Genomic DNA, 12,948 nt, shown 5'->3' on the forward strand with positions numbered 1-12,948 from the left:
AGAGAGCAGGGCAGCAAGGGTGAATGTGGACAAGGAGGACAGAAGGAGAGGAATGTAAAAGAATGCAGGAGCAGGCACGTGGAGAGAGGGAGCCCAGGCTGCGAGATGGAGCGCGGAGAGATGAGCTGGAGAGACAGGAGGAGACAGGAATGAGGGGCAGTGTGAGATAGAATGGGGCTCAGTGAGACTGGAACAGACGCGTGGGGAGAACAGGATAAACGGCCACCGATCAACCAGCTGGCTTGGTCCTCGTTTGCTCCTCCGTCTGCCCCGTGGCCTGGTCCACCCTGGCTGGGGAAGCGGCCCGACCCCCCCAACCTGGGCGGCCAGGGAGAGAGCCGCTGGGGCCTCTCCCTGGCCCCTCCTGAAGATTTTATACCGGAACCCCTGTACTAACTCTGTGGCACCTTTTATTTTGGTTTTGTTTTCCCCACACAGTGATTATTTCCATTTTATTCCCTAAAGCTCCTCAAATGCTATAATTTTATTAAATCCCATAAAATGGGGGTCTCAAAGTCATATTATGAGTTAAGGGCTTGGATTCTCAAGTCAGAGTCCCCTACTGTTGTTGTTTTTTTTTCCTGCTGGATTTACTGGTAAATGAACTTCTCTGTGTCTCTGTATTAAGAGCAAATTAATTCACAGTTGTTTAAAAAATTAAGTGAAGCAACAAGGGTAGAATGACTAAAATTATGACTACTACAAGCAAATATTCAATATACATTAGCAATAATTTCTCTCATTTAAATAAGGGCAAATCCTAGGTGAGTAATTTTAGGGGTCTGGCTAAGTATACTATTATGTATGCAACTCATTTTAACTTCAGGCCTCACCATCTTATGATAATAACTTCTCACATAAAGGTGTTTTTAAAGACATTCACATTTTCTGACAGTTTTTGTGTCTGTGCTTTACACCCATGATTCACAAGTATGAATAAGGAGAGCTTCAAGCAATTCAGATAAAATGCCTTTCTTGGACTGGATTCAGCCTTCCTTTGCAATTTTGTTCAGATTATAAAATAGTAAAGGAGTTGACTTTCACTCACAAGTGTGAAAACTTGCTGCAATTCAAGAATTATTCATCTCCAGAATTTCAGAGCTGGAAGGAACTTTAGAATAGTAAAAGGAGTTTAATGTTCCTTATAACATTGTAAGGAAAAAAAAAAACATTTTTCTCTCACTCACACTAACTGTCATGATGACCATCAAAAGTCCTTTGTGGCTAAAGATATACACACTTTTTCTATTTCAAGAAGAAAGATTGCATCAGTCTTGTGAGTTAATAAAAAAAATGAGCTATTTGAATCTTTCCTCACTTAAACTCTTAACTAGGTATACGTATTTGTGACTTACATTTTTCGCTTACAAAATACTACCAAGCATTCTGTTGGCCTACTTTACCTGAGAAGAAATTCTGGGAGTGTTTACATGGAGCTGTGATTTCTTCTCTTTCTATAGCTGGTATAAATAGTAAAAGCATAAGGACAGTGTCAGCAGTAACATGTGGCGTGCAGTTGTTGTGCCCAAGTTTCATATCCCCAATTGCAGAGAGACCAAGTCCACACATGACCATGCAAAAGCAAAGGAACTTTATTACTAGCCCGAGCCAGTGCTGGCTCGAGCCAGGATCCAAGTCTCATCCAACACAGTGGAGTCTTGACAAGGACCTCGACTCCAAATCTCAAGCAGTTTATATAGGGTTCAGAGTTAAGAGACAATTTATATACTGGTCTATTTTTAGCGTCGGCCCTATCACAATGGTGGTCAGCAATTAGACAATGGTTAGTAACAGTTTCTAAGAAGGGTACAGTGACCCTTCATGATGGTCAGACCCAACTGCCCAATTCCTTATCTTGGCAAATTACTCAACTGGGAGTTTACCAGCAACTGCAAGTCCAGCTTTGGGAAAACAGAAACTGAGGCCTAGCTGAGACTTAATGTAAGCTGTAGCTTGTCCTGGCATCAGGTTTGCCCTCACACAGTGTGTGCTCTTCTATGAATACCCAGACCACACTACTGGACCTTTCTTGCTCTACTAGTCCTATTTCAATTGGGGGGGGGGGCAGTGGTTATAAATTAAAAAGCACCTTGACACATCCCATTTAATCGTCATCTAAAATAAACACTCATTTTTCTATTGAGCAGATGAGAAAATAAAGATAATTAGCTGAGGGTCATTATCTCAAAACTGACAATTATATTCAACTCGAGCACAAGCTAGCATTCCAATGGACCTAGCATCCTTATTTAAGCTCTTAAATAGGAATAAGTATTTGTGACTTACATTTTTAGCTTATAAATACTATCAAGTATTCTGGAATACCTGGGGCCCAGAGTCAGGCCTTCTCACTCCAATTTTAGGAGTCCCTACTCTCCCACAATCTCTCCAATGTCAAGGCCCCTTTAAACCAAGGACATTTTGATGTCCTCTTCAGCATGTACCTCAGAGCTTTCTCTTGGTAAAATACACATAAACCATTTATAGGTAAGCACAACAGAAAAGAAATAGTGGAGGATCTAAGGGTTGTGAGAGAAGGAGATTTGATGAAAAAGATGGAACTCTAAAAGTAGTAACTCTTTCTTAATATTTGTTGAACTGAGATAAGACAAATTTGCAATAGAGCGGAAACCCATGTGTTTTCCCATCTATCTGATTGTCTTATCTGCCCACAGAATTCAGCCTCTCCATCTCTATCTCATTAATTACTTTTCCTTTCTTTTGTGAATTGGATGGAATACCTGATATAGTTTCCACAGATTTCATAAACCAAATTTGGAAATGAAAAATAGTTTCATGAAAAGTTTCTGTGATAAGAGACTGGCCCACAGGAACAAAAGCAACCAGTGTTGGTGCGGATGTGGCGAGAAAGGGACCTTCCTCCACTGCTGGTGGGAAAGCCAACTGGTTCAGCCCTTTTGGAAAACAGTATGAATGATTCTCAAAAGATTAGAAATTGGGCTCCCATTTGACCCAGCAATACCACTCCTGGGAATATATCCCAGAGAGGCAAAAAGGTATAGTCGAAGTGACATCTGCACTTGTTTGTTCATTGCAGCACTCTTTACAATAGTCATAATTTGGAAAAAATCTGAGTGCCTGAGAAGAGATGACTGGTTAAAGAAACTTTGGTACATCTTCACAATGGAGTACTATGTAGCTGTTAGAAAGGATGAGGTCATGAAATTTACATACAAGTGGTACTACTTGGAAAGTATCATGCTAAGCGAAATGAGTCAGAAAGAGAGGGACAGACAGAAAGATTGCATTCATCTGGGGAACATAAAGTAACAAAATAGGAGACTATCACTCAAGAATAGCCGAGATAAGTACCAGGAGGTTCACTCCATGGCTTGGAGGCCAGCCGCACATGCTAGGGGAAAAGGCAGCTCAAATAGAGAAGGGAGCACCAAATAAAGGGTGTTGGGAGGATCCTTCAGGATAGGAGATGCATGCTGAAAGTAGACTCTAGACCGAACACGATTGCCACTCAATGCCTCTTTTGCAAACCACCACACCCAAAAGGAGAGAGAGAACTAAAGGAAATGCCCTGCCACAGAGGCAAGGTGGGATGGGAGGGGGGGAAGGGGGGGTGAGAGGGGCACTGGGATCAGTGGTGGTGGAAAATGAGCACTGGTGGGGGATGGGTACTCGAACATTGTATAATTGAAACCCAAGCACAAAAGTTTGTAAGTCTACAACTGTACCTCATGGTGTTTCACTAATAAAAATTTAAAAAAAGAGAAAAGTTTCTGTGATAATGGTTCAAAGGTAAATCAAGAACGATGTGCAAAATCTGAGATGGATTGGTCTCTGTGTGCATCAGTCTTGACTTAAACATCTTAAGGATATAAGATTTCAATCACTAAATCTTCTCCTACTGACCATTTTCTTGAAGGAAACATTAAAAATTATCAAGGGAACAAGGATGTGCAACCCATCCCTTCCCACCCATTCTGGTTCAGTGACCATGTGGGATGCCAGGTCCATTGGCATGCCAACTTGTGCTTGGGTTGAATAGTAAGATCAATCTTTCCAAACCTGCATAGTATATGCATAAATATACATTACATATGCACATGCATATATAAAGAAATGATTGTTACTATAGGTTGATTAATGTCTAAATATATATCCAAACACATATACATATATATCATGATGTTGTATGTCTTTAATTTATGCAGTTAAATATTTCAGTAATATATATTAACTATATATACATAAATTTCACTATATATACACATAAATTTTAGTATATACGCATAAATATATAGTAAAATCAAAGTGACAACTGGTTTGATTAATGTCTATCTTGCATATAGACAGAATAAAAAGAGAGAAGAAAACAAATGTGACAAGGCTTCCTAAATATGCTAATGGAATGTTAGCTCCACAGATCATATGGTATATCCATCATACGTAACAACTGGAAGCCTGTTCTTTTGACTACTTTGTGTTTTTTTCTGTCTGTTTATTTCACTTAGCATGCCATTAACATCCATCTATGCTGTTAAAAAAGGCAGGATTCCATCCTCATTTTATGACTGAATAGAATTCCATTTTACATCTATACCAAACTTCTCTATTCATTCATCAACAGACTCAATAGTTTCTAAGACTTGGCTAATTGTGAATAATGCTCTTATGAACACAGGAGCAAACGTACTTTGAGTTAGTATTTTTCTCTCCTGGCTATATTCCTGAAGTAGTTCAAATGGGAGTTTTATTTTGAATCTTTTTATTATTTTTGTTTGTTTGTTTTTGCTTTTCTTGGGTCACACCAGGCAATGCACAGGGGTTACTCCTGGCTCTGCACTCAGGAATTACTCCTGGCGGTGCTCAGGGGACCATATGGGATGCTGGGAATTGAACCTGGGTTGGCTGCTTTCAAGGTGAATGCCCCACCTGCTGTGCTATTGCTCCAGCCCCTTATTTTGAATCTTTTTGAGGATGATCTGTATTGTTAGCTTTCCTGGCGGCAGTAGTGGAGGTAATGGTTTTCATAGTCACCAACTGTGCCCAGGGACTTCCTTCCTCTACTCCCACACCAGCAGTTGTTATTTTGTGTTCTTGCGGTGAACATGCAGCAGGCTGGTGGTGGGGGGCATCACTTCACGTGCCTGTTGGCTTTCCATATATGGCTTGGAGAAATGCCAACTGATTTTCACCCCGTTGGGTTTTGATGAAAATCCTCTGCTTCTAGTCTTCACTCCCACAACAAATCTACAATACTCATCATAGTTATTGGATGAATTATTCAGACTGCCACAGAACATTTTAATATGCCACACTTATTTGAAATGAAACAATTATCACATTGTAAAAGTATATAAAGAGCACAGCATTTAAACAGAACCTTTTCTTAGTCTCTAGTTTGCCAACAGTTAATAAAGCAATTAAATGGCTAGTTTTAAAAAATTGATTTTACTAGGTTATAATGAGTTCTATGCTTGCTTCTATTAAAAGCTAATGACAATCTATGGTTTTGATATATAAATATTTTATTTTATAAATAAAATTTTTGAGGGTGGTCATATTCAGTTGTGATTGGTGGGGGCATTCTCAGCATGGTACTTGGAGGCCACTCTCAGCAATACTGGAAACTATGTGGTATCAGTGATGGAACCCAGAGAGGTCCTGCATGGAAATCATGTGCTTTAACTGTTTTAGATATATCCCTTGTGCTAGATTTATTATTAAAAAAAATGGGCCAAAGAGATAGTACAGGGGTTGAGACTTGTTTGGAATGAGGTAGAGTCTTCCATGAGGTCCATCCTGATTTAGTCCCTGTCACTGAGCCACACCAGGAGTGATTCCTGATTACAGAACCAGGAGTAAGCCCCAAACACCACAGGTATGGCCCCCCACAAACAGCAAAAATAAACTAGCAAAGGAAAAATAAAAGATGAGCCAGTGTTAAGTATGATGTTGATTCTTTGTTGGTGTGTGTGAGATGAAATCTTCATATAAAAACAAGGGTCAATTTGAGATTTGTCTTCTTTTCTTTCATTCATCACCTGTAAAACTGCACATGTTCAAAACTGGGATGCTCCCAAGGGCTTTGTGGTTGAAGAACACATGAGTCATAAGTCTGTAATTCTTGTGCATTTCCCTGACACACTCAACTTCATATGGAGAAATGCTGAAAGTATGTGCATATTTCAAGCCTTTTCAGTCCTTCACGGGAAGCTTTGCTTGGGAAATGGGCAATGGTAGTATTTTACTGAGCAGGATGGATGAAATGGAAGAGACTGTTTTTCTAAACAAAGTTAGGAATACTACACTTTCAGTTTTTAATAGTTTAAAAATTTTTAAAAATTGGGGGACTACATCTAGCAGTGCTCAGGAGTTACCCCCAGCTCTGCACTCAGGCATCACTCCTGGCAGGGCTCAGGGAAACACGTGAGGTGCTGGGGATCAAATCTGGGTTGGCTGCAGGTATGGCAAGCACCTTAACCACTATTCTATCTCCCTACCCTCTATGTTGAATACTGTTAATCAACCACATAACAAAAATGAATTAACATGTGTGTGCAATGGATCTAACTGGTCTGATGACTAGGTATAAGGGAAATCAAAGTCATAGTTGGAAGTTTCTTAATATCCCATTTGACACTTCATGTTTCATGTCCGTCATTTTCATGAATGATTGATTCAATCAATGAATGATTCCTTCATTCTCTGCTATAAGAAAATATTACAGAAATTGAGTGAGGTTCTGATTCTGAGTCTTCAAATCTATATAATACAAAGGAGAACAGACTTCTACATTTCATTAGTTAAAAAAAAATTGGTACCCAAAGGAAGGTAACTATTCTTGCTTTTTTTTTAGAGAGAAAGGAAGATTTGGTCTATACCAGGCAGTGCATAGGGATTACTCCCAGCAGTGCTCAGGATACCATATATAGTATTAAGGATTGAACTAGGATCAGTTGTTTTAACTCTTATACAATCTCTTTAAGCCCTGCCTTTTCTTTTCCAAGGGGAAAATTTTGCGATTTTTTTGATGCTAGATAATAGAGCATGCTTAAAACTGTACTCCTCAGTTTATAATATCATCAGGTAATGCAATGCTATTTGGCTTCCTCTGACCTTAGTACAGAAAAGGTCTGTTATTATTATACAAAAGAAACATAATTGGGAATAAGGATGTATTATTTTCTACTTTGTGTTTTCCCAGAGCTAATTTTTTGGTTATGCTATAACATTATTTAAAAAAAAACTGTACTAAAACCTGCACTTTTGCTTCTCTAAGAGATTTTTCTATTCCTTGTCATGCTTACACGTTATGCCCTCTTTCTTTCTTTCTTTCTTTCTTTCTTTCTTTCTTTCTTTCTTTCTATCATTTTTCTCTTTTTCTCTCTATCTCTCTCTGTCCAATGTTATATAGTTTGAGGACTAGAAATTACCTCACAATGATGTCCTTTCTGTCAGAGCCTTCATACTTTTGAAAACACTTCCTTTATGGTAAGGAACCTGAATTTCTTTACTCCATCCTAGCTGTATTTTACTTCCTACACCTGGTAATACTGAAGAGGGGGTAAACATTTCTATAACATGCCCGGCGATTTCTAAAATAATCGCTGCTTCATTAAAACCCCTACTAATTCTCCAGAGCCTACAACTGAACTGCTATGTATGATGTTGCAAGCATTTCAACAATGAGAAAAGTTCTAAAATTAGAATAAGGAATAATTGGTTTTGAAATGTAAATTTTAAACTTTTGAAGCATTTCCAAGGAAGAGATAAAAAACAAGAGGGTTTCTGCATATTAGTCATAATAAACACCATTTCAGTAACATTTCCTTGGAACAATCTGGAATAAATATCTCGACATAGGTTTTGGAAGAAATTTGATATTATAGATGTGGCAAAGGCTTAAACATTTCTTTCATTGGCAAGGCCAGAATGATGCAGTGGAAAGAGAAGTGGGCTCAATTGTTTCAGGCTCAACTCTAATCTTTTTTTGGCAAGTCATTTATAATTGATCAACTGCTTTTTCATTCAGTACATGCCTAGCTTGATCCAGCACTGTGCTATCACCCAAATTCCTCATTTGCAAGATAAGGTGCCTAATCTGAGGATTGAGTAAACATGTGACATTATGTAAAACTAAGAATCATTTATTTAAAATCACATGATGAAAATATAAATGGGAGACAAAAATACTTTTTAAAAGTAGTAAGGGTTACTGTAATATGACATCACAAAATATTTTATATTATTTATTAGAAATGAGGGCTGGAGCGATGGTACAGGTAGGCCGTTTGCCCTGCGTGTAGCCGGCCCAGCCAAGCCGGCTTCGATTCCTCTGCCCCTCTCGAAGAGCCCGGCAAACTACCGAGAGTATCTCACCCGCACGGCAAAGCCTGGCAAGCTACCATGACATATTCAATATGCCAAACACAGTAACAAAAAGTCTCATGATGGAGACGTTACTGGGCCCGCTTGAGCAAATTGATGAATAACGGGAGGATCATGACCGTGACTGTGATAAGAAATGAATTTTAAAAAAACTGATTTTATGTGTGTGTGTGTGTGTGTGTGTGTGTGTGTGTCTGTGTGTGTGTGTGTGTCTGTGTATGTGTGTGACGGGGGGGAGAGACAAAACCCACAGCCTTATACAGTTATACATGAAAGGTATATACTCTACCATGGAGCCACATTTCTGACTTAAATGTACAAAAAAATCCCATTAATTTTTTCCCCTAGAATCCTACATGATCAAGAGGATAACTATGTCCAGAACATTTAAAAATTGCTTCAAGAGTTTTAAAGGAGAGGCCAACAAAAATCTCAAGGCCGAACTAGGCTGCCACAACGAAGGAAGACAAAATTGATCATCTGTACTTTCAATGCACGTACGCTAGCATCAGATGCATCCATCGAGGACCTGATGGTACAAGCGCGAATGATCAAGTACGACATCATTGGTCTGATGGAGACATGAAGGCACGAATCTCACCATGCCGTTTTCGACACTGGAGAAGAATTGTTCCTCGGAACATGCGATAAAAGAGGTGTCGGAGGCGTCGGTGTCCTTGTCAACACAAACTTGGCCATGACCATTGATTCATTTGAATGCCTAACAACCCAAATCGGACGTTTACAATTGAATAGATGTGGCTCACTGCCTGCAGTTTCTATCTTTGTTGTCTTCGCACCAACATCTCATTATGATGAAAGAGAAATGGAGAAGTTCTACATGGAGCTGGAAAAGTTCTATAAAGAAGACCACACCCTCTACAAGATCATTGTGGGTGATTTTAATGCCAAGATAGGACCGAGAAGATCAGCTGAAGAACTTCACATCGGGACACATGGCCTAGAATGGAATGAACAGGGTGAGAGACTGTCTGAGTTCATCATGTCGACCAGGACCATACATGGTAACTCACAGTTCCAGAAGGCAGAATCTAAACGTTGGACATGGGAGTCTCCGGGTGGACGATTCCACAACGAAATAGACCACATCATATTCAATCGATGGTTTTGCCTGACCAATGTCGCTGTTGTCCCAAAATTTCGAACAGGATCAGACCACCGTCTCCTTCATGCAAAATTCTACTTCACAGAGTGGGGAGAAAGGGCTGCAAAGTTCAAAAAGAGAACTCCCAGAACGACCACCAACTGGGCACTCTTTGGCACTATTGCGGCAACATGGGAAGAAGCCATTGTTGACAACGTTGACGAGGAATACGATCGACTGGTTCAGCACCTCCATGAATGTGCGAGGAATGCCGAGAGAGATAGCCACAAAAAACGCCTGTCTTCGAAAACTCTTGAGCTAATTCGCCAGCGTGGTTTGGCACATGCCTCAGGCAACCGCAAGCTAACGTCCGAGTTCGCAAAACAGTGCAGAGATGCGATCAAGGAAGACCTCAAAGAGAGAAGAGCAGAAGTACTGGTAGATGCGGCAGAAGCTGGGAAAAGTATTCGTAACGCCCACCTGTCCTTTGCCAACTACAAGACCAAGATGACTGCCCTCCGACGTCCTGATGGATCCATAACATCCTCCAGAACGGCAATGGAGAAGATTATCCATGACTTCTACTCAAATCTCTTCGATAGCCATGTCCACTTGCTGACATACCAAATTCCACAGGATGGATATGTCGTTCCCAACGTTCTCCCTTCCGAAATCCGACACGCCATTTCGTCGGTAAAGAAACAAACAGCACCCGGCCCAGACAAGGTCAGACCTGAACACCTGAAGAACCTGCCATCAGTACTCATCAATACACTGGCTCGGCTCTTCACTCGCTACCTGTCTGAATGCAAGGTTCCGTTCCAATGGAAAACCAGCAGGACCGTACTACTGTTCAAGAAGGGAGACATCCATGACATTGGCAACTATGGCCCGATCTGCCTATTGTCTGTCATCTACAAGTTGTTCACTCAAGTCATCCTAAATAGGATTGGCAGAACACTAGATGAAGGACAACCATGCAAGCAAGCCGGGTTCCGCAAAGGATTCAGCACCATCGACCATACCCACACAATAACCAAGCTCATTGAGGTTTCTCGGGAGTTCAAGATGCCGCTCTGTTTAACGTTCATTGATTTCAACAAGGCCTTTGATTCTGTTGAGACGGAAGCGGTCATTGAAGCCCTAGCCAATCAGGGCATTCAAGCCCAATACATCAGGATCCTCCGTGAGCTGTATTGTGGATTCACTACCAGGATCTCACCATTCTACAAAGAAGTGATCGTTGATGTCAAGAGAGGGATGCGGCAGGGTGATACCATTTCACCGAAACTCTTCAGTGCCACCCTCGAGAACATCATGCGATGACTGGAATGGGAAGGAATGGGAGTGAAGATAGATGGTCGGCAACTACACCACCTCTGCTTTGCTGATGACATTGTTTTAATAACACCAAGCATCAGCCAAGCAGCACAAATGCTGGCCGACTTTGACCGTGAGTGTGGAAAGGTAGGACTACAGCTGAATCTTACAAAGACAATGTTTATGAGAAGCAGCCTCGTTCCTGATGCCCCATTCACTCTCAACAGAACGACCATCTCTGAATGCAACAGCTATGTGTACCTAGGTCGAGAAGTCAAGATGACAGATGACCTGGCACCTGAGCTGCGCAGGAGGAAGAGAGCGGCTTGGAACGCCTTCAAGAACGTCGAAGAAATAGCTAATAGGACGAAGAACCTCCGGCTCCAGGCACATCTCTTTGATTCCACTGTTCTTCCTGCATTAACATATGCCTCAGAGACCTGGGCCCTACGCAAACAGGATGAGAACGCTATTCAGGTCTCCCAAAGAAGAATAGAAAGAGCTATGCTTGGAATATCACGTTTCACTCAAATGAGAGAAAGAATTCGGAGTTCTGACATCCGTCGACGATCAAGAATCAGGGACGCTGTCTCATTTGCCAAGGTGTCAAAAATCAGATGGGCTGGCCACGTAATGAGATTTAAAGATGACCGCTGGACTAGAGCTGTTACTGACTGGATTCCACGGGATGTCAAAAGACCGCGTGGCCGCCCACCTACCAGATGGTCAGACTTCTTCGTCAAGATCATGAACGATCGGTTTGAGGCTCTTCATGTTCCCAGAGTGAACAGATGCCATTGGGCTACACTAGCACGCGACAAGGACAAATGGAGACGTTACTGGCACCCGCTCAAGCAAATCGAGGACTAACGGGAAGTTAAGTGATTAAGTGATTATCATATTAAGTACCAATAACTGGGGTGATCTTTTAGGAGAAAAAATTTCCAATTTATACTCTATTCCGTTGAACTTGGGCTGGATTTGGTCTCATTAGATCCCAACATGGAATGGAATTGCGTGTTGATATAGTAAGTACACTGGAAAAACAAAAAACAAAAAACAAAAACAGAAACAGGAGTCCCTGGTTATTCAGTGACTAACTTAAATGCAATAATTTGGTTTCATTGGAACATCAATGATTTCTTATTGAATGATACCTTATTGAAGTTTTGTTTTGTTATTTAGAGGATAAAAATTTGTTTTAAACAACTAAGTCATAACAGTCAGAGTTCTGAAAAATTTGCAAAAGTGATTTGCAAGGTATTGCAAACAACATCAGGGGTAAGCTCTGAACACTGCCTGGTAAGGCACACACACATACACAATATAACAAAGACCATTTAAAAAACTGATACATTTTTAAGTTGTCAAGACAGAGAAAAAGGTCAAGAAATGGTATTTAGAAGATAGTGCTCGAAATGCTTCCAAAAAAAAGAGGAACAGATGAAAGAAGTGAAGAAACCTTGTCAATCTATTCCATTAGATAGAGTGATAGCACAGCGGTAGGGCGTTTGCCTTGCAGGCAGCCAACATGGCCGACCAGAGTTCGATTCCTCTGCCCCTCTCAGAGAGACCGGCAAGCTACCGAGAGTATCTCGCCCACAAGGCAGAGCCTGGCAAGCTCCCCGTGATGTATTTAATATGCCAAACACAGTAACAACAAGTCTCATGATGGAGACATTACTGGGCCCGCTCGAGCAAATTGATGAACAATGGGAGGACAGTGACAATGACAGAAGCCTGTTGACTTGCCTTAGTCATCCTATATCAAGCACAGAAGCCTGTCAGTAGCTATGTAAGAGGTTTTTTAAATGGTTTCTCGGGGGGTGGAGAGATAGTACAGCAGAAAAGGTATTTGCCTTGCATGTGGTTGGCCCAGGTTCAATCCCCATAGGGTCCCCAGAGGCCTGCCAGGAGTGATCCCTGAACACAGAGCCAGAGCAAGCCCTGAGCACTGCTGATGATGGAAAATAAAGTTTAAAAAAATGGTTCAATGCAGAGCTACTAATAAAAGTACAAGCAAATAGCAAACATCAAAAATGATCTGAAGGAAGTATAAGATAGTTCAAAGGCTCAAGAAATAGAGGTTTCAAGTACTTGGGTTCAAGCCCCACAAAGCCAGGTTCCCAGATCACCACTGGGTACAAGCCCAGCAG

The sequence above is a fragment of the Sorex fumeus genome, unplaced genomic scaffold, assembly GCF_029834395.1.
Source record: "Sorex fumeus unplaced genomic scaffold, SorFum_2.1 ptg000008l, whole genome shotgun sequence".
In the NCBI taxonomy this organism is placed as follows: domain Eukaryota; kingdom Metazoa; phylum Chordata; class Mammalia; order Eulipotyphla; family Soricidae; genus Sorex; species Sorex fumeus.